This window comes from Sciurus vulgaris (assembly GCF_902686455.1).
Source record: "Sciurus vulgaris genome assembly, chromosome: 8".
Lineage (NCBI taxonomy): Eukaryota > Metazoa > Chordata > Mammalia > Rodentia > Sciuridae > Sciurus > Sciurus vulgaris.
The window spans coordinates 19,694,038-19,713,498 of NC_136468.1; the positions used below are offsets into that span (position 1 = coordinate 19,694,038).

Below are 19,461 nucleotides of genomic sequence, written 5' to 3' on the forward strand. Positions count from 1 at the left end.
ATCCTCTTTCTTGATCTTTGTGCCCATTCTTATCACTTAATTAAAACACATTTTTCCTTGTTTTACCATGTGTTGCTGCTCCCTGCAGTGAGTGATGCCTTTGTGACACCTCAACCTCTGTTTTGCAGTCCCAAGGTGAGGTTCTTAAACAAAAGACGGGAACCACTACATTGATGCTGGGCAGGGGGCACACCCTAGAATCCCAATGACTCAGGAGGCTGAGGCAGGAGGACTGTAAGTTTAAGTCCAGCCTCAGCAACATGGTGAGACCCAGTCTCTAAATAAAATATATAAAGAGCTGGAATGTAGCTGAGTGGTAAAGCCCTCCTAGGTTGAATCCCCAGTACAAAAAATGAAAGAGAGAGAGAGAGAGAGAGAGAGAAGAAAGAAAAAAGAATCCCACTAAATGGAATGTTTTTCATTAATTATAAAGGGTTTCAAAAGATGGCACACCCTTGTGTCTGCAGTAACCACCCCCCGGGATGCTAATGATGTCCTCCACGGCATAGCCAAGGACTTCAGCACTCTGTGTCCAGAGGTCTCGATGTGCACTGTTGACATGATCCGTTGGGTGTTAGAAAACCTGGATCTTGCTTGCCCGGGCTTCCAGCCTCTAACACCGGTGTTTTTACTCAGTACATTAGAAGTCTCTAACTATTGCTCTTCTGGACCACAGATAAATTCTGCATCTATCAAATGAGGAGTTGAAAATGATTTTGAAAATTCTCCCCTGCTCTGGTATGTTCCTTGTGGCTCTGACGTCCATTTGTCAGATGACCGGCTGGGGCCACGTGTGCTGTGTAGGACTGGGAACACATCAACACTAGCTGGTCCACACTGAGGTTTAGTCTACCGCTCACTGGCTCGGGACGCTGCTTAGCCCTCCTTCCTGGGGGCTCCCAGATCTCGAGGCTTAGCCTGATCTATTAAGTCCTTCTAGGCTGGCTTCTTAGGGCCACGGCGTGGCTGAGGATTAGGTCAGACTCGGGAATGACCTGGGAACTCTTGAGAGGAAGATATGGGGCCAAAAAGCCCTAAGGAAGCAAGGCAAGTCTCCGGAAGCCTCCCACATGGGAGTTCTTTCCCGTGTGATCGATGGCACCCACATTCATGTCACACTTGAAGACAGGCTAGCTGAATGACAGGTGGGTTCCTAGTACAAGCCCCTAAAAATAGCAGAGGCAGGGCTGCTCTCCAAAACAGTGACAGTATCAGCAAGTTAATTAAGAAATCTGCCAGCTACGATGAGAAAACTGGCACGTTTCCCATTCAGATCAACACTGCTCAGGATGAGCGAGCGGGGGCTTGTTCCCGGGACTGAGCTAAGTCACAGGCAGAGAGAACAGCTCCCTGGAGTAGGCTTCTTCATGTCAGAAATCCAGAAAAATCCACTTCTCACTGGTGCATATGCTCTCGGATCTGATGGCATTTCGAAGGAAAACTGAGTAGGATTTCCATTTCAGAATCCAATATCACAGCCAGTTCCCATCATGCCTTTCAATGTGGTCCACTTGTGTTTCATGATGTTTAAGTTTGAATCGGGTCTCATTAGGCGATACTGCCTGACATGAGGGTCTGGATGAATTAAGGGAGGCGCAGAAGCTTCTCAGTACGCTGATGGGGAAAGGGAGGTGATGCGTGCTGAGCAAGTTAGAGAACTGAGCCCGCCGGCAGCAGAAGGGAAGATCGGGAAGGAAAAGGAAACGAGGGAAGTGGCCCACTCCTTCCTGGGCTGCGGCTCTCTGGCCTTGCATGTGAGTGGCTGGCTCCTGAGCCAGCTTCTGTGGAGAGGAGGCAAAGCCCTCTCCCAGATCTGGGCCAGGAACCTGGGATAAGGAGCGTGGAGGCTTTTTTTTTTTTTTTTTTTTTTTTCTGTTTGCTTTAGTCCTGCACGTCCAGTGGCCGTCTGGCTATTTCCACGCAGATGTCCACTGTCCCTTCACACTCAACATGCATGGAACCTTCTGTTCCCCCAGCCTATTCTCTCTCCCTCCTCTGCTCACAGGCTCCGTCAGTACTGCGGAGGAGTGGACGTGGGGAAAGCCACAGGCTGCGGTGACCTGGGTTCTATTCCTAGTCTCACACTGAGCTGGGTGTCTCTGGGAGATTTTGGATGTTTCTGCCAGTTATGCCCAGGAACCGTGTGGCACAGTATTGGACATACGCATTGCAATCAAGACCCATTTTTTTATTGACCCTGCCACCAAATTCTGTTGATAAATGACCACCTTTTGTCATTTGCTGTGGATGATTTCATATGAGTCATTATTGAGTGGTGTGCTGGATATTTTCTGATTACTCCTCCAGATTCCTCTTTTGCTCCTCTCCTTCAGGGACTGACCTACCTGGTTCTGATCCCAGAGGCTGACCTTCCTGGGCTACAACAGTAGGTTCCCCTGCTCCCTGGCTTTGAGTGGGTTTGGCCAATGGGAAGTACCATAGGAAATTAGAGGGAGGAAGGAGAGAAAGGCCTTGTCTTTAGTCTATCAGATCTCGATCTGTGAGGCATCTTGGTACCCATCAACCAAAGGTCAGACATTTCTTAGTTGTCCTCCTCAATGTGACTGTCTCCTGGGTGCTAATGCCCTCCTTTTCCGTCCTTGACCTAAGGACAGGAAACAGTCCCTCCATCACTCCTGGCCCTGGGTTACTGCCTATTCATGGTAGCTTCCCCACGTTCCACCTCTACCTTGGTAAAGGATCTAATTTGATGGTACCATGTGCTCCCTGTTGGGAGTCCAACTAGTAAGCATGAGAAAACAAAGGTGAGGCCAGGCACAGTGTCACAAGCCTGTAAGCCCAGTGAAGTAGGAGGCTGTGGCAGGAGGAGCAAGGTTCTAAGCAACTTAGGGAGACCCTGTCTCAAAGTAAAAAATGAAAAGGACTGAGGAGATAGCTCAGCACCCCTGGATTTAGTTCCCAGTACAAAATAAAGAAAAAGAAACAAGGATGAGGGGGAAACTTGGACAGGGGACATGTAGAGAGCATTCCTGGCCTCAGGTCCACTGAATGATTACCTGTCAACAGAAGAGGGAGGGACTGTGTTGCCTGACAGTATTGTCCTTAGGCCTTGCTGGCAGGCTTGCTCCGGCCTTCCTCTGGGTATGTCCCCATGCCGAGGAGACTGTGTCCAAGGGATCATTCCAACCTGGCGTCCCCTTTTGTAGACCCATGCTCTCATTCCAAGATCCTGCTGTTCCCACCCAGATGGCCACTTGCAGGCTACTTGCCCAGGTGTGTACTTCTAGGCCCAACCAAGGAGTCACCAAGGGCAGGTGCTGATGGAGAGTGGGGAGTGGACAGACCTAGGATGTTTGGACAGGGGTATCCACTTGCATGTACTAAGGCTTCTCATGGTGTGGGATGGAGCCAAGGAAGAGGACCTCAGGGGACTGGGCTAGAGCTGAGGCCTGTTCTCCCTGTGCCACACTGCTGGAGCACAGAGTTCAAGGGGTCTGAATTCAGAGTGAAAATGAGCTACCAGGTTGTTAGGAAAATGTATTTTCCAAGACTGGATGATAGAACATATTTCTTCCACTGTTTGCTGGTTTATAACTTTTCAATAATTCGACACATGATATTCAGGCCTCCATTTACACTTCTGCTTTGGGTCCTGCAAATATTGGTGAGTGGTCTTCAGTGGTGTTGGTACCCAGTTACTTCTATTTAGGAGCGGGCAGCCTGTTTCCCTTATGGGGAAAGAGAATCATCTGGTATCCCTATTAGTCCTTGCAATGAACTCAGCCTCCTTCTCTGATTCTTTTTAAGTTCAATGTCCCTTAAGAAACAGGCTATTGTGACTTAGAAAGACCTTTCTGGTGACAGTGGAGGATGTTTACAGAGGCTGAGCTTTCAGTCATATTTCTAGTTGGGTGGCTTGCACTTTCTGGCTCATACTAGAAAAGACTGGGATTGGGCATCTCAGAGGATGGGGAAGACAGGACAGGGGGCTGTGGCTGAACAATGGTTCCCCCTCCCACCATGCCATGCCGACGGGATGCCCCTTCCTGAGGGCAGCACGTCCCAGGACACCTTGGCTGTACTCAAAGGACCATGGCAGGACCCTGGGATGTGGGTCTCTTGCTGCTGCTCCTGCAAGTCCTTCCAGGGAGACAAGAGGAGGCTTCACATCCGTGGGGGAGGCAGAGTGTGTGTGAAGTCCTGGCAGCGTGAGTGCCGGGCCTCTGAAGAGGACAGAGCCTCCACGGAGGGCTGGGGGCCTGACAGAAGTGCAGGCGGAAAAAACTGGTCCCAAATCCAGCATCCTCACCTCACTGCCGCCCTGGCCTGAGGCCACAATTGAAAATTGGTCACTCTCATTCTTCCCAGAACCAGAAAAAACAGTCCCAAAATTCATTTGGAAGAATAGAAGACCGAGAATAGCCAAAGCAGTTTTAAGCCAAGAAAGCAATGCCAAAGGCGTTATAATACCTGACTTCAAATTATACTACAGAGCTAGAGTAACAAAAAGTATGATGCTGGCATCAAACAGACACAGAGACCAGTGGAACGGAACAGAAGGCACAGGGACAAACCCATCCATCTAAAGTCATCTGAACCTTGACACAGGTGCCAAAAACATACGCCGGACAAAGGACAGCCTTTTAAACAAATAGCGCTGGGAACACTGGTTATCCATATGTAGAAAAATGAAACTAGACCCTCATCTCTCCCCCTGCACAAAAATCAACTCCAAATGGATCAAAGACTGAGGAATTAGATCAGAAACTATACAAATTCTAGAAGAAAACATAGGGTCAACACTCTAATATACAGGAACAGGCAACAACTTTTCCAATAGGATCCCTAAAGGTTAGGAAATAATACCAAAAATGGGATGACTTCAAATTAAAAAGCTTCTGCACACCAAAGGAAACAATTAGGAATGTGAAGAGAAAATCTACAGAACAGGAGAAAATCTTTGCTAGGTATTCTTCTGACAGATGATTAATGTCTACAATATATAAAGAACTAAAAAACAAACTTCACACCAAAAATCAGATAACCCAATTAATAATTCTACATCGTGTACAACCAGAAGAATGAGAAGTTATACTCCACATATGTATAATATGTCAAAATACATTGTACTGTCATGCATAACTAATAAGAAAAAAGGAAAAAGAAGTGCAGAATGGAAAAAATATCAAGGGGAAATGAATTAGACACTTCTCAAAAGAAGAAATGCAAATAAATGGTCAACAAATACATGAAAAAATATTCAACATCATTAGCAAGTAGGGAAATGAGATTTCATGTCACTCCGGTTAGAATGGCAGTCATCAAAGAAACAAACAGTAATAAGGCTGGAGAGGATGTGGAGAAAAAAGGAACACCTTTGCCCTATTGGTGTGACTGTAAATTAGTACAATCGCTGTGAGAATCAAGAAGGAGGCGCCTCAAAAAACTAGGTGTGGGACCACTGAATGACCCAGATATACCACTTCTTGGTATTTACCCTGAAGAATTAAAATCAACTTACTACAGTGATATATATATACCCATGTTTACAGCAGCACAATTCACAATAGCCAAACTATGGAACAGCCTAGGTATCCATCAATGGGTAAATGGATAAAGAAAATGTGGTATATATACACAATGGAATTTTATTCAGTCATAAAGAAAAATGAAATTATGTCATTTGCAGGAAAATGGATGGAACTAGAGACCATTATGTTAAGTGAAATAAGTCCACACAGAAGGTCGAGGGTTCTATGTTTTCTGTCATATGTGGAAGCTAGAGAGGAAAAAGGAAAAGAAAAATGAGGCCCATCTCCTGAAAATCAAAGAGAGCAGTAGAAAAAAGAGACAAGAGAGGCAGAGAGTGGGGAAGTGCTGGGGGTGACATCGACCAAATTATATTGCTATATTATGTGCATGTATGAATATGTAAGGACAAATCCCAGCAATATGTAAAACTCCAATGCACCAGTTAAAAAAGGTGGGAAAAAAAGGAAAATTGGTTCTCAGCCTCTGCATGGCCTACACTGCCCCCTTGTGGGGATGCTTGAGCCTGTGGGGCCGGCAGATCAGGGCGAGTCTCATCTTGAGAGCTTTAGCTGTGAAAGACATTCTTGTCCAAGAGCCCACACTGTCTCCTCAGTACCAGGCCAGGGAGGCAGGCTCTTCTTCCTGTGTGGGATCACCTTCCTGGGGTCTCCTGGAGGGCAAAGCAAAGCAGGACTGGCCTGGGACAGGCACTCTGGGAGCCAGGCATGGCTTCATGGGCACAGCATGGAGTCCCAACCAACTTCTATTTCCCTCTCTCCCAAGAGAGAACTTCAGCCATAAAGGAACCCCTCTTTCATTACCAGCTTGGCCTATCCAAGGAGGGAAATGGAGAGGTCACTCAGAGGGAGTCCAGCCAGGGGCCGTCCCTCCACAGAGGGAGAGATGGAAGGAGGGAAGAGCCAGGCCTCAGCGGGTCACGTCCCCAGTGTGCTAGCACCCTTCTGTCACTCTCTACTGTCTTTCTCTGCTCCTAAGGGTCTCATTCAATAGTTCTCTGATCCAGTGAGAGCAGTGGCTGGAACCTGGGCCTGGGAAGCCAGAAGTGTCACTTGTCCTCTTCCAGCTGCTGTTCCTGGACTGAGCTGGCACCTAGATGGAGCTGGTGACTCGCGGCTCCTCCTAGGAGGTTATGGTCATGTAAGTGGCATCGTGTCCTCTCTTCATTCTATACTTTGTCACTTGACCTTCACATGCATGCTGGTGACTACAATTATCACTTGTGCCGTTGGTTGAATCTCAGTTTTTTTAAAATCATTCTTTTTTTTAGCCTCTATTTGTTTATTTGTTTTTATGTGGTGCTGAGAATTGAACCCAGTGCCTCACACGTGCTAGGCAAGTGCTCTACCACTGAGCCACAACCCCAGCCCCGAATCTCAAATTTAATGTCTCTGGTTCCCTCCTGGGAAGTCCTCTGTATGTATGTAGGTCTGCCTCCTTGACATCTCCATTTGGATGTTTCAAAGTCACCTTGAACGATGACACTCATGTTCTTTCACTCCAAAACTGGTCCTTCTCCAGTTTTCTTCAATTCCATATAATTCCCACCTTCCATTACATCACCCTAGGAACCCCCTGCCATCTCTCACACTTACAGCTGCCTTCTTCCACCCTCATGCCCAATCTGTCATGAAATTCTGTTGATCTTCCCTCCTTAATGTGTCTTTATCCCATCCAGTTTTGTCTCTTTACTATCACATCGGTCTTAGCCACCATGTTTTATCACCTGGACTCCTGCAAGAGCCTCTCACCCAGTCTTCCCTTATACCTTCTTCCTGTTTCAAGTTTATTTGCTACACATCAGCTAGGGAAATCTTTTTGGAACATAACCCTGCTCACATTACCTCCCTATTTAAAACATATCAAAGATTCTCCATCATTCTTCAGGTTAAGACAGAACCTAACATGTTCAACAGGGCCTGCTGTGTGTGGCACCTGCCCAGGTCTCCTGCCTGGCTCACACCCTGCTCCTCCTCACCCCTGCACACCAGGCTTCTTTGGGTTTCTTAAGTGCTCCTGTCTCTCTCCTACCCTGGGGATGTTGCCCTGGCTGCTCCCTCTGCCAGGAACATGGTCATTTCATCAACAGACCAAACCACAATCATCCTTTTCTCAGGAAAGTTCTTTCTAACTTCCTTGACTAGGTAAAGTCTTCTTTGTAACAGAGTCCAATGGCACCACTGAAATTATATCTTGATCTGTGTAATTATTTGGTTTTCACTGGTCTCTTCCACTAGGTGATGGATTCCAAGAGAGCATGGGCCTGTGTGCTTTTGCTGTGACACACCCATCACTTGGCATGATGCTTAGAATGTGGTGCATGGATATGGGTGGATGGTTGGAAGGAAGGAAGGACTCAAAGGAGGAAAGGGTATTCACTCACTAATCATGCTCCAGCTGGCAGGGTAGTGCACAGTTGTACTGTTAGCCACTTGGGAGACAGAGGTACAAGGATTGCCAGTTCAAGGCCAGCTTCAGCAACTTAGTGAGACTCTGTCTGAAAACAAAAGAGAAAGAACTGGGACATAGATTAGCATTAGAGTGCACCAGGTTCCATCCCCAGTGGAAAAAAAATACATACTTGATTAAAGCCCAAAGCTAACCTTCTCTTAAGGTTTCTCTTCTCACTTGGTATGGCACTGTAGATTGTGAACATCTTTTCTCTCCTTCTCCTTGGAAGATACAAGAGGAATAGGCCCTTTGATAAAGGGCGGGCCTTGGGCCTTGGCTCAGAGACACAGCACCCAGGGCTTGGGAAATCATATGTGACAGGTGGCTGTGTGAGCTGTGGTCTGGGAGCCCCTGAGTCTGTCCTCAGTGGGGCCCTTTTGTGATTATCCAGTGCGGATCGCTTTTAATCCCACTCATCCAGTCAGTACCATGGACAGGACCCACGCCAGGCCCAGAGGTGGGTGTGTTCAGAACTCCTGGCCCAGAGCAGTCCTCTTCCTGTCCCTAGGTGGAAGGGAGCTGGTTTCTATCTCTCCACTGGGTGTCGCTGCTGCCCTTGTTGTCTGTCACTGAAGGCTCCGTCAGGCCATAAGGTGATAAATCAAGTGATGCCCATCCCCCTTCCCAACTATGGAACAGAGAAGGAATGACCTGGATCAGTCTAGAGAATGCTGGCTGGGGGCCCAGTCATGGGTTGTAGTCTTTGTGTGCTACTTACCAGGCAGTGACCCTGCCTGACCTCAGTGGGAGGATCAGGGTGGAGGGAAGCTGGCTGATGGAATGCTGTGTTTGTAGCTGTTTCCTGCAGCCAGGGAAGCCCAGCTGTAGTCTTCCTCCGTACCCCAGCATCCTCTGCAGACATCTGGCATGAGCACTCTGCGGGAATTCCTGGAGCTCAGTTCCCTGGCCTCCCCAGGGGCCCTTCCACGCCAAGGGTGAGTGCTGCCTGGAACGAGCTGTGTGCCATGAGTCTGAGGCCACTAGCTCCACAGGTGGGAGACATGTACCCCAAAATGCACAGGCTCAGAGCTGCTCCTTGGCACTTTCCTCTAAGGAAGCTCACAGTAAAGAAGATGGGCCAGCCTGGATGAGGAAGCAGGGACACTCCTGCCTCTTGGCATCCGTCCTGGGAGAGGGCAGGGGTTAGTGGGACAAAGGCTTTGTGAAAGAGCCCAGGGCAATGTTCTGTCATGCTCCCTTGTGTGGAAGGAGCCTCATTGTGTGCTGGCCTGGGTGCACACAGGACTCCTAGTTGTAGCCCTCTCTCCTAGGGACAGTCAGTATTGGAGACATGCTGCTCAGTCCCCAAAAGCTAATCCTGGAGCCCAGAAAGTGGCCCCAGGCTGCCTTAGTGCTGCAGAAGTGAAAGGGGGAGCCTGGAGCCTGGGCCCTGTGTTCTATAGAGCAACCAGAGGCACTGGCCAGGATGAAGGGAACGCGTGCCATAGAAGAGCCCCCCTCCGGTGCTGAACACTGAACAGAAAACCCCAGGAGGGACTCCATTACACAACACCCCAAGTGGTGGCAGTGATGTGTGCTATGTCCCTACCGTCACCAACTTGAATATAGATCTGTTCCGCCTTCCTCTGGCCAGCCGAGCATCTGGTGAAGCGACTGCCCCCTCTGTGTCCTGAGAATCAGGCCAGGACAAACAAAAGCCATCAACTGTACATCAGCAAAAGTGCTGTCCACAGGGACCAGCAGGGGGTTCACCCACAGAACCAGCCTCTGAACTGGGGTAGCAGCCACTTCGATGGGGACACACGGGGGTGAATCAACAGGGCAGCAGGGGTGAGTGTCTCTAGGACGCTGTCCTTCATTCCTTGGCTTCCATGACCTCCCCCTGTTCTTACCTGCCCACCTGCTTCATAAAGCCCCTCGACTGAGCAAGCACCCAACAGAGATGTCGCCTGGGTGTGGCATTCTCCTGGCTCACTCTGAAACGGTTCTCATTGTTCTCTGCCATGCTCTGTGTCCTGGCTAGTCTTCTCAGCAGGAGCATTGGTGTGGAACAAGGTTGAAGTCCATGACTGGAGGCATGTGGCAGTTGAATGCCAGGCCGTTCATCTTTCAGTGTCCAAGAGCAGGACGCTCTGCTGCATTTCGCAGCTGAATCTGGGTTGAAGAGAGAAGGGGGCCAGGACTTCCCCGGGTGGGACGGTCTGTGCAGGATGGTGGGTGCCACTTCTGAGCCAGGAGGGATGATGAGACCTGAGCGCTAGCTCAGTCAGGAAGCTCCCTGGTCTGTGTCCTGGCCTGTTCACATGATTCTGCTTTTGACTTGATGCCAAGAAAATCACTTCTAGTTCTCAAACCTCCACTTCCATGTGTAGTCTGGGTGATGTGAGCTTGATTTGACATGAACTCAGATATTCCTCTAACCCAATGTAATATCATGACACATCGTGACTCCTGCCTGCCTCGCCCTTCCACTCCTCTACACCATCCCTTCCCCTCCTCCACCTGCCGAGTCCACAAGCACACACAGAGCACCTTCTGATAAACAAGCAGTCCTGGACAGTGAAGTCACCTTTATCAGACTGTCAGTGTGCTTGACGTCAGTGGCCTAGGCCTCTTAAATCACACCTTAGAAGTTAAAGCGAATCCAGAACATTCGCCAGAGCATTGGTCTGTGAGTAGAGCTGCTTAGGAATTTCTCCAGGAATCATGTCCCCTGAAGCAACTGAAGCAGCTTCCAGGAGAGGAGACGGAGGGGAGATAAAGGTTCATCCCATGGCACCTTTGTGGTCCTGGTGAATAAAAGCAAAACCAAGACAATACCAGGGGGAATGTGTGTCCTCACAGGGGTGTATGCATGTTTCCTGAAAAGAAATTTCTGGAGAGACTGGGAGGGCTTGAGTTCCACACAGGACAGTTTGGTTGACCCCACTTTCCAGCTGCTGTGCCCTCCCTCAGGAGCCATTGGCAGCCCTCTTCCTCTTAGATTTCTGGCACTCACTCGCTTTTCCTTCTCAGCTCTGAGGTCAAGTTATTTTTCCACCAGGAAAGAAGGGCTTGAAAGGTTTTGCTTAGCACTCTGATTTTTCTCTCCCACAAGTGTGCCATGCCCTTTGCCCTGGACCTTTGTTTTGGAAGAAGGGATTCTTGTGTCCATTGCCATGGAGGTAGTGATAAAGGGAGGACAACCAGGAGCTATTCTGGTGAGAAACTCAAAACCACTCTATTAGCATCATATTGTCAGTATTCTCTGTATTCTTGATGCAGTGGCATTTGGGCCCCCTGACTGGCAAGCGTCTGCCCTCCCAGGGCCAGCCAGTTCTGAGAGGTAGCAAACGACTCCGACTCCCCCGTGAGTTGTCTTTCACGTACAACCCAACAAGCTAGAGCCACTTCCTTTTTTTCTGGTTGAAGCAAGATTCCCCTGCCCTAATCATCCCAGTGCCAGGTAGGACCAACCTCCACCCTAAAGACTACTCAGATTCGTCAAACGATGCAGACTGCAATCCGTTCAGTCGCTTGCCCTGCCTTGCCTGTTCCTCTCCATGAAATACACAAATAAAACTTGTCCACATTTTCCCCAGAATCTTTTGTGTCCTGGCCACTTCTGGGGTTTCCCTATGGGGCATGCATGGTGTGGATGCGTCTCTTCTTGGAAACTGTGAGTAATAAACTCTCTTTTTAATGGCAGCCACCCCCTGACCTTCTAGCCTAATTATACTGGAATAAAAATCGCTTTCCAGATGTGGTTCTAAAAAAAAAAAAAAAAGGAGTTCTAACACCTCAACTAATCTATACGTCTCTCTGAGGAGCTGTTCCACCCTCTGAAATGGATCCAAAGTTTTCAAGAAAAGCCTTGAAAGTCCTGTGCCTTCTATGGCTTAGCAGCAGTTCCTGCCATAGGCTGGGGTTCTGCCTGGCATGTGGGCAACCTCTCATTGTCAGGCCTGAGCTCAGGCACAGTGGACTAGCACCTGGTCTGTACTTTCAGAGATCCCCATTCCCTTGGGTAGTGGCAGGAGGGTGTTGAGCCCACCTATATCTACATAAAAACCTGACTCAAGAGATGAGAGACACAATTTAGTGACCAGGGTAGAGTGGGTAACCTTGGACCATTTGATCCAGTCCTGTTGCCCTTGGTCAGAAACAGCATGGCGGGGAATGGTGAGCGACAAGGCCTGGAAGAGGCAAGTCATGATTATGGGCCATGATTACCTTCACTCTATGCTTAGGGTTCAGGAGAGTCAGGGAGGGTTTTTTAAAGGGAAGGTACCACCAGATTTGTGTTTTAAGAGTTTATCAAGACCACTGTGCTTAAAATCAATTGGCTGAAGACTATAGGTTATGATGTAAAATATAAGGAGGCTGACGTGGAATGGAGAGAGGAGCGAAGACAGTGTCTTAGAACAGGTTAATATAGTTGACCATTGCAGAGAGTGGGACATACACAAGAAATTATTGAGGAGGGGAATTTGGCAGAGCTTGGGAAAAATTGCACATGGTGGCCCCATTAACGAGGATGAGGCCCGGGTGTGACTTGGGTCAACTGGTTGGTGTCATCCATCGAGGTGATGAGACTGGATGAAGTAGTTTCCTTCTTTCTCTGGACCTTACTTTCTTCTCTACTCTCTTCCAACTTTCACAGTCTCATTTCTACTTCCCAGAAATGTAGAGACAGAGATAAGCTGATGGGTTAAAAGAAGCAGTTAGTTACACAAGAGCAGGGACCAAGATTATAAATACAAATTGCCTACCAACATTTCCTGTTGAGCAGCCTTGGAGTAAGGTCAGTGTTCTGCAAGAGTGAACTCAAAGAAAAGCTCATGGTGTGTGTAGTTCCAGAAGGAAACCAGTATCTGTTGAAAAGGAAGAAATGCAGTCTTTTTTTAAAAGTACTTAAGTATATGAGTTGTTCAATTTATTTAAATTATGCCCACATTGTATATTATTTAATAAAAAGTAAGGAGAAATATTATATGCTGAAGACTTTTTAAATTGAATGATTTAAAAAAAAAAAAGCCAATAATAATGTTAACTATGAACTGTGAGTGGTAATGGTCAGGCAGTGTAGGTTGGTCATTTCTAACAAATGTGCCACTCTGGTGGGAGATGACGAGTAGAAGAGGCATGGGGACAGGGCATAGATGGGAATTCTCTCTGCTGTTTTGCTCAGTTTTGCTGTGAAACTACACAGAGAATGTGCGAACCAACAGGTATGGACTTGTTCCAAAACAACTTTATTTATGAAATTAGGCAGTGGGCCCATTTTGGTCTACAAGCCAGTTTGCCAATCCCTGTTCTATGAACTGAGATTAAATTAAGCATGAGTATGGGAAGTAGTTGGACCATGAATTCATTAATCAAGTACCTGAACTCACCTGAGGCACCTTTCCTAAGCTTCATGTATCAAAGTTAAAGTAAATAATTTTGCAAATCCAAACCAAGAATTCCACAATTTCAACTCTGGTAAAACAAAACAGGACTCTGGAAAGATGTAAGAAAAACTCACCTCTATGGCTAATGTTGGTTTCTTAACCTTTTGCATCGGGTGCCTGTGAAATTCGATATGCTGTTGAGTGAAGCACCTTAGAGACAGATGGCATTTGGTTGTTGTTGTTGTTACCAGGGATTGAACCAGGGGTGCTCTACCACTAAGCCACATCCCCAGCCCTTTTATTTATTTTTGTATTTTAGACAGGGCCTTGGTTACCCACTCTACCCTAGTCACTAAATTGTGTCTCTCATCTCTTGAGTCAGGTTTTTATGTAGATATAGGTGGGCTCAACACCCTCCTGCCACTACCCAAGGGAATGGGGATCTCTGAAAGTACAGACCAGGTGCTAGTCCACTGTGCCTGAGCTCAGGCCTGACAATGAGAGGTTGCCCACATGCCAGGCTGAGACTGGCCTCAAATTTGTAATCCTCCAGCCTCAACCTCCCAAGTCACTAAGGATTACAGGTGTGTGACCTGGTAACAAAGGACCTTCACATTGTTTTTCCAACACTCAGTTGGATTGTTCTAGCCACCTTTTAGACTATTACATCTGTTGTGAAGAAATATGTTGAGGTGCCTCATTGAGTTTGTTCACTTGCTTGTTTATTTGTAAAATTTTTTAATGCTCCTGAAATTTTTCAAAAAAATTTTTAGTTGTAGATGGACACACTATCTTTATTTTATTTATTTTTATATGGTGCTAAGGATCGAACCCAGTGTTCATACATGCTAGGCAAGCACTGTACACTGAGCCACAATCACATCCCCTATACTTCAGAAATTTAACAATCATTGTTCAGAGAGGCTGAAAAATTACCAAGTACTATGTAAGTAATTCTAGAAAAAGACTGGTCTAGGATTGGAGACAAAGGTGTAAGTTTGTGGATTGTCTTTGATTGTTTGTTTGTAAATGACAGAGACCCAGATAAAATTGGTGTAAGCAAAAAAGAATTTACTGACAGATGTAGTCATATGCTACATAACAATATTTTGGTCAATAGAGAATGAAAAAAATAGTGGTAGACCCAAAAGATTGTACTGAAGTTAAAAATTAGTATCGCCTAGTGTTTTACTGTACCTTTCTATGTCTAGGTTTGTTTACATACACAAATGATTGCCATTGTTTTACAGTTGTCTCCTTATTCGGTGCAGTATCATGCTGTACAGGTGTGTTTGCCTGGGAACATTAGGCTATTCCATGTAGCCTGGGTATGCAGGTGGCAGTACCACCCAGGTTTATGTGACTACACTCTGTGACATCCGTACAATGACAGAGTCCCCCAATAACACCATTTCTTTATAGGTATCTGCTGTTAAGCAACACGTGACTGAGCATGGCTTGACATGCAGACCACATGTCACCAGGACCCAGTCTCAGCTCAGCTCTGTTCCCTGTGCTGGCTTCTTATTTGGGCTCTTTGTTGTGGTGAGATCACTGCCAGCAGCTCCAGAGCTGCATCCTCCAGGTTCACGTTGAGTGGAAAGGAGCGAATGTGTCTCTCCTCAGAGTCCGGGTGCAAGAATCCTTGCATGTGCGTGGCTCCTTGGCATCTCACTGATCCAGGGCCGTGACTGGGAGTTTGCGGTGCTCTGTTGGCCCTGTGCCCTCAGCCCTGTAGCCACAGGTGGAGTGCACACTGCTCATGGCCTGATAGCCTGGTTCTCTAGAGGAAATCCAGGGCAAGCTCAATGGACTCTGATGGCAAAACTGAGAGCTGCCCGCCACAACCTGGTGACCTTCGATTGAGAAGCCGTTGGTGTCCTACAGTCTTGCAGTCAGGCGTGGTTTTCCCCATGGCTATCTGTTGACATAGACTAGTTACCAATATCAACAGTGGAAAGGCCTAGGCCATGCCTTCCTGACTCACAAGGATGGCGCATCCCAAATCGCCCTCATGCACGCACAGGGGTCGTGCATATGGGTACTTCTCCCCAAGTGCTCCAGCCTGAGGAACAACCTCAAAGGTGGGATTACAAATGAATGTGCTGTCTTTTCTTGGGTTGCAATTACAAAATGCCATAGATCAGGTGGTTTATAAGCAGCAGGAATATATTCGTCACAGTTCTGAAGGCTGGATGTGTGAGATTGGGGCAGCTGTGTGGTCAGGCTATGTGGGGGCTCTCTTCTGGACCACAGATGCTGCCTCCCTGTGTCCTTCCAAGCTGGAAAGAGGGTGAGGGAGCTCTTTGGGGTCTCTCTTACGAGGACTCTTGTCCCTTCAGTGAGGGCTCCCCCCTCAGGGCCCAATTACATCCCAAAGGCCCACCTCCTAATGCCATGGCTTTGGGCAATGGATTTCAACATGTGATTTTGGAGGGAAACACAATCGGTCCATTGTGTATGTGAAAATGTAATGCAAGCATTTTGATTCCTTCAGGTGTTTTAGGAAAGATCTTCAGAGAGACCCTATATTCTTTTTTTTTCTTTTTTTGGTACAGAGGATTGAACTCAGGGGTGCTTAACTAGTGAGCCACAATTGTTTATTTTTGATTTTTTAAAAATTTTGAGACAGGGTCTTGCTATGTTGCTTAGGGCCTCATTAAGTTGCTGGTACTGGCTTCAAACTTGCAATCCTCCTGCCTCAGCCTACTAAGTCACTGGGATTACAGGTGTGTTGTGTATGTGCTGTGTTAGGGGAATATTCCAGCAGAGGAGGGAGGCTGAGGCCCCAGGCTGTGGCAGCTGAGGCTATGAGTAAGTTGTGGGGCACCTGGAATGGTTTGGATCTTAAATGTCCCCCCAAAGCCAAATGCTAACAGCCTTGTCACAATCTGTGGCACTATTGGGAGGTAGTGGACTGAAACCTCTGGAACTGTGAGCCAAAACGAAACTTTCCTCCTTGGGAGTTGATTATTTCCGTATTTTATCACAACAATGGAAAGCTGACTGCCACAGGACCACAGAGACTTTGGGATAAGAGATAGTGGTAGAAGCCAGACCAGGCCACTCATGAGTGGAGGGACCATGGCTTGTAGAAAGATGGAGGAAAATGTTCTCCATCTGATTTGGTGGCAAGGTGACCGCACACCAAAGAGTGAAAGCAGACAGGACTCCTGCAAAGAAGAGGTGAGAGTAAATGACAGCCCAGATGAAGACCTGAGGGTGAAAGGTGGGGAAGGTCGTGGAACACACTGTACAGGCAACCAAACTGCATAGTGGGAGGCTGTCTGGGTCCCACCTCATCTGGGTGCAGTGAACCATTTGCCTCACATTAAGGAGGAGTTTAACTGTACATCCAAACCACAGGAAGGAGACCAGAGAGACAGCCAAGAAGATCACGTGGAACCTGCTACACCCAAGGTGGGAAGGGAGAATGGCAACCACGAGCAGCCGTTTCCCACACCCACAGGTCCGTGAGGGGTGGTGGGCATGCCGCCTGGCTGTTCTGTGGTAGCAGTGCTGGTGCTTCCCTCTGTGGACACCCTGGAGGATGCTGTGCTCTGGTCTTGGTCACCCAGCTCAGGGAACCTCACCCAGTTTCTCAGGGGAGCTTAACAGCCACAAGGGGCCCACTCTCCTGGAGCTCCACAGTCTGAGTCTCAGACTGGAGGTGAACTTGGGGCCCTAAGCATCCACGGGGCACGGCCACGTTTCCCTCAAGGCCATGCCAAGGAAACCTCAAGCTGCCTCGGTCTCTCCCGGAGCCCTTCTCTCTGCAGTTGTAGCTCCCTCCACGTTCAGTCCTAGGGTTGTATGTCCACCTTTGCCATCCCCGTGACCCTGCAGGCTTGGGTTGGTCTCCTGGGCTTACTGTGAACCCTGCGCAAAGAACTTAACCCACCAATACCTGGATTTCTTAATCTGTGAAATCACGATGCAAATGCTTGTTTGTCATCAAGAATAAATAATATTGTTATGGGGATCGTATTCGAGTTCCACAGAGTCAAAGAACACTGCTGAGGTCAGCAAGTGAGCAGCAATTTTATTAAAAGGAAGGTGAGAGGAAGATTCAGAACTCCTCGGCACAGGGGCACGACTGCCATTAGGTCTTAATGTATTCCTTCTTTCAAAGGCATGTAAGGAGAAGTTGATAGACTCCTCTTGATGGTTTTGATACTTCGGTTGTCTCACACTGGGTGTGGGCTTGATCACAGATCACGTAGTCCCTTTCAAGGAGATGGAGACTCACGCCCTTTCTGAGAAACAGGAGCTGTCTCATAACAGGCCAGGGTATGTTTAGTGGCTGTCTTCCTGCTTGCCTTCCTGTTGACCTTCACTGACCCTTCCCTCCCCTCCCTGCCATTTCTATCTCAATATATTAATATCTGTGAAGGAGCAGCACCAGAGGCACAGTGAGAAAGCTCAGCTCCCTAGTGGCTCCTGGCTCTTCAGAGTGCACCTCTTCCTCCACAGCCTGAGGCAGCTCTGTCTTCTCCCTCTGTTGGGAGAAATCCTAGTTCTTGGCTGGCAGCAGTGAATGTCTCAAGTGTGTAAGGACAACTTTCAGGGAGGAGCGTTCTGCTTCGACTACCTAGGAAAGTAAAAACTGCCCCAAGTTGATTCAGTGTTACCAAGGGAACCCGTATAGGAGCCTGGTGGTCTGATCCCCCGTGGCACATTGTGATTGGGCAAGAAACTTATAAAATGTATAGCTGTTCCCGCAATAAACGAGTCTGCAGGCTGCTCGCCACAAGCCTGCTTCCACCCAACTCCTGGAGTCTGGGTCTTGACTCTGTGCCCTTACCCCACGTCTGACCTAGCCCAGCACAAGAGAAAGTACATCCCTCCTCAAACATCTCACTGTTGTGTTTTTTAGGGCTCCTATTTGGACCCATTCCCACTGACATTTTTGGTGGGTTCTGCCATGTGTTTCCTGAAACCTCGGGGACCAGTGGAGCCTATTCCAGAATATTCTACCTTCATGAGTAGTTGCAACTTTGGTTTGCTTTGGATTTCATAGGTTGGGATTTATTTTTTAAGTTTATTTTATTTTTTTAAAGTTGTTGATGGACCTTTATTTTACTATTTTATTTATATGCAGTGCTGAGAATCAAACCCAGTGCCCCACACATGCTAGGCAAGTGCTCTACCACTGAGCCACAACTCCAGCCCCATGGGTGGGGATTTATGAAGAGGTTTGTCTGGTTTTGTTTTGTGGTGCTGGGGATCAGTCTCAGGGCCTCATCCGGGTTAGGGAGGTGCTCTACCACTGAGCCACATCCCAGCCCTTATCCAGTGTTTTTGAGGAGGGTCTTTTAAGTGCTCTGTGCTGGAGAAGAGCCAAACTGTGCCTTGCTAGATTTCAGTCTCTAAGAAGAGGGTTATGGGGGATTCAGGGTCTTGAAGAGACGAGCTCCCAAGGGCTGGAGGCTTTCCCCTGAGTCTTGTGAGGTTGCAGGCAGGAGTCAGGATCAGGTCACATTCCACAGAGTGGTAGAAAGAACACCACAAAATCCGATATGAGCAAGCGAGCAGGAATTCTATTAAAAAGGAAGGTGAGAGAAAGACTCAAAACTCCTGGCACAGTGAGCCTGGGAGGGGCAAGAGTGCCCTTCACCTCTTACAATGTTCCTTCTTTTAAAGGTGCCTCAGGAGAAGTTGGTAAGCTCCTCTTGATTGGTTCTTGATATACAAACATATATATATATATATTTGGGGGGGGTACTGGCAATTGAACCCAGGGTTGCTCAACTACTAGACCACATCCCCAGTCCTTTTTTTATATTTTATTTGGAGACAGTGTCTCGCTAAGTTGCTGAGGGCCTTGCTAAGTTGCTGAGGCTGGCTTTGAACTTGCAATCCTCCTACCTCAGCCTCCCAAGCTGCTGGGATTACAGGTGTGCACCACCATGCCCGCGAGTTCTTGATATTTCAATTGCCCCTCTCTGGTGGGCTGGATTACAGTTACTCTGTGAGGTGAAGATTTGTGCCCTTTGAGAAATAGGAACTGTTTTATAACATGCCATGTTGTAACAGGGGTTCACTTGATGCTTTGACTATATCCCTTGCCACAAACATAAATTTTTTTTCCCTAAACTTTTACTGACCTTCTCCCTGATCCTTGATATTCTCCTTCCTGATCTCTATTCTCTAATATCATTTTCTC

At 47.7% G+C, this 19,461-nt stretch overlaps 1 protein-coding gene across 2 annotated transcripts in view; it reads left to right on the top strand.

Moving 5' to 3' along the window:
- Nucleotides 1-8,757: 8,757 nt before the first annotated feature.
- LOC306667513 (solute carrier family 23 member 2-like) overlaps nucleotides 8,758-19,461 on the top strand; it is an 83,423-nt gene continuing 72,719 nt past the window's right edge. For both annotated transcript variants that reach the window (XM_079150198.1, XM_079150199.1), the window contains exon 1: nucleotides 8,758-8,897. The gene's annotated coding sequence lies outside the window, so the exon portion shown is untranslated. The remainder of the gene's footprint in view (nucleotides 8,898-19,461) is intronic.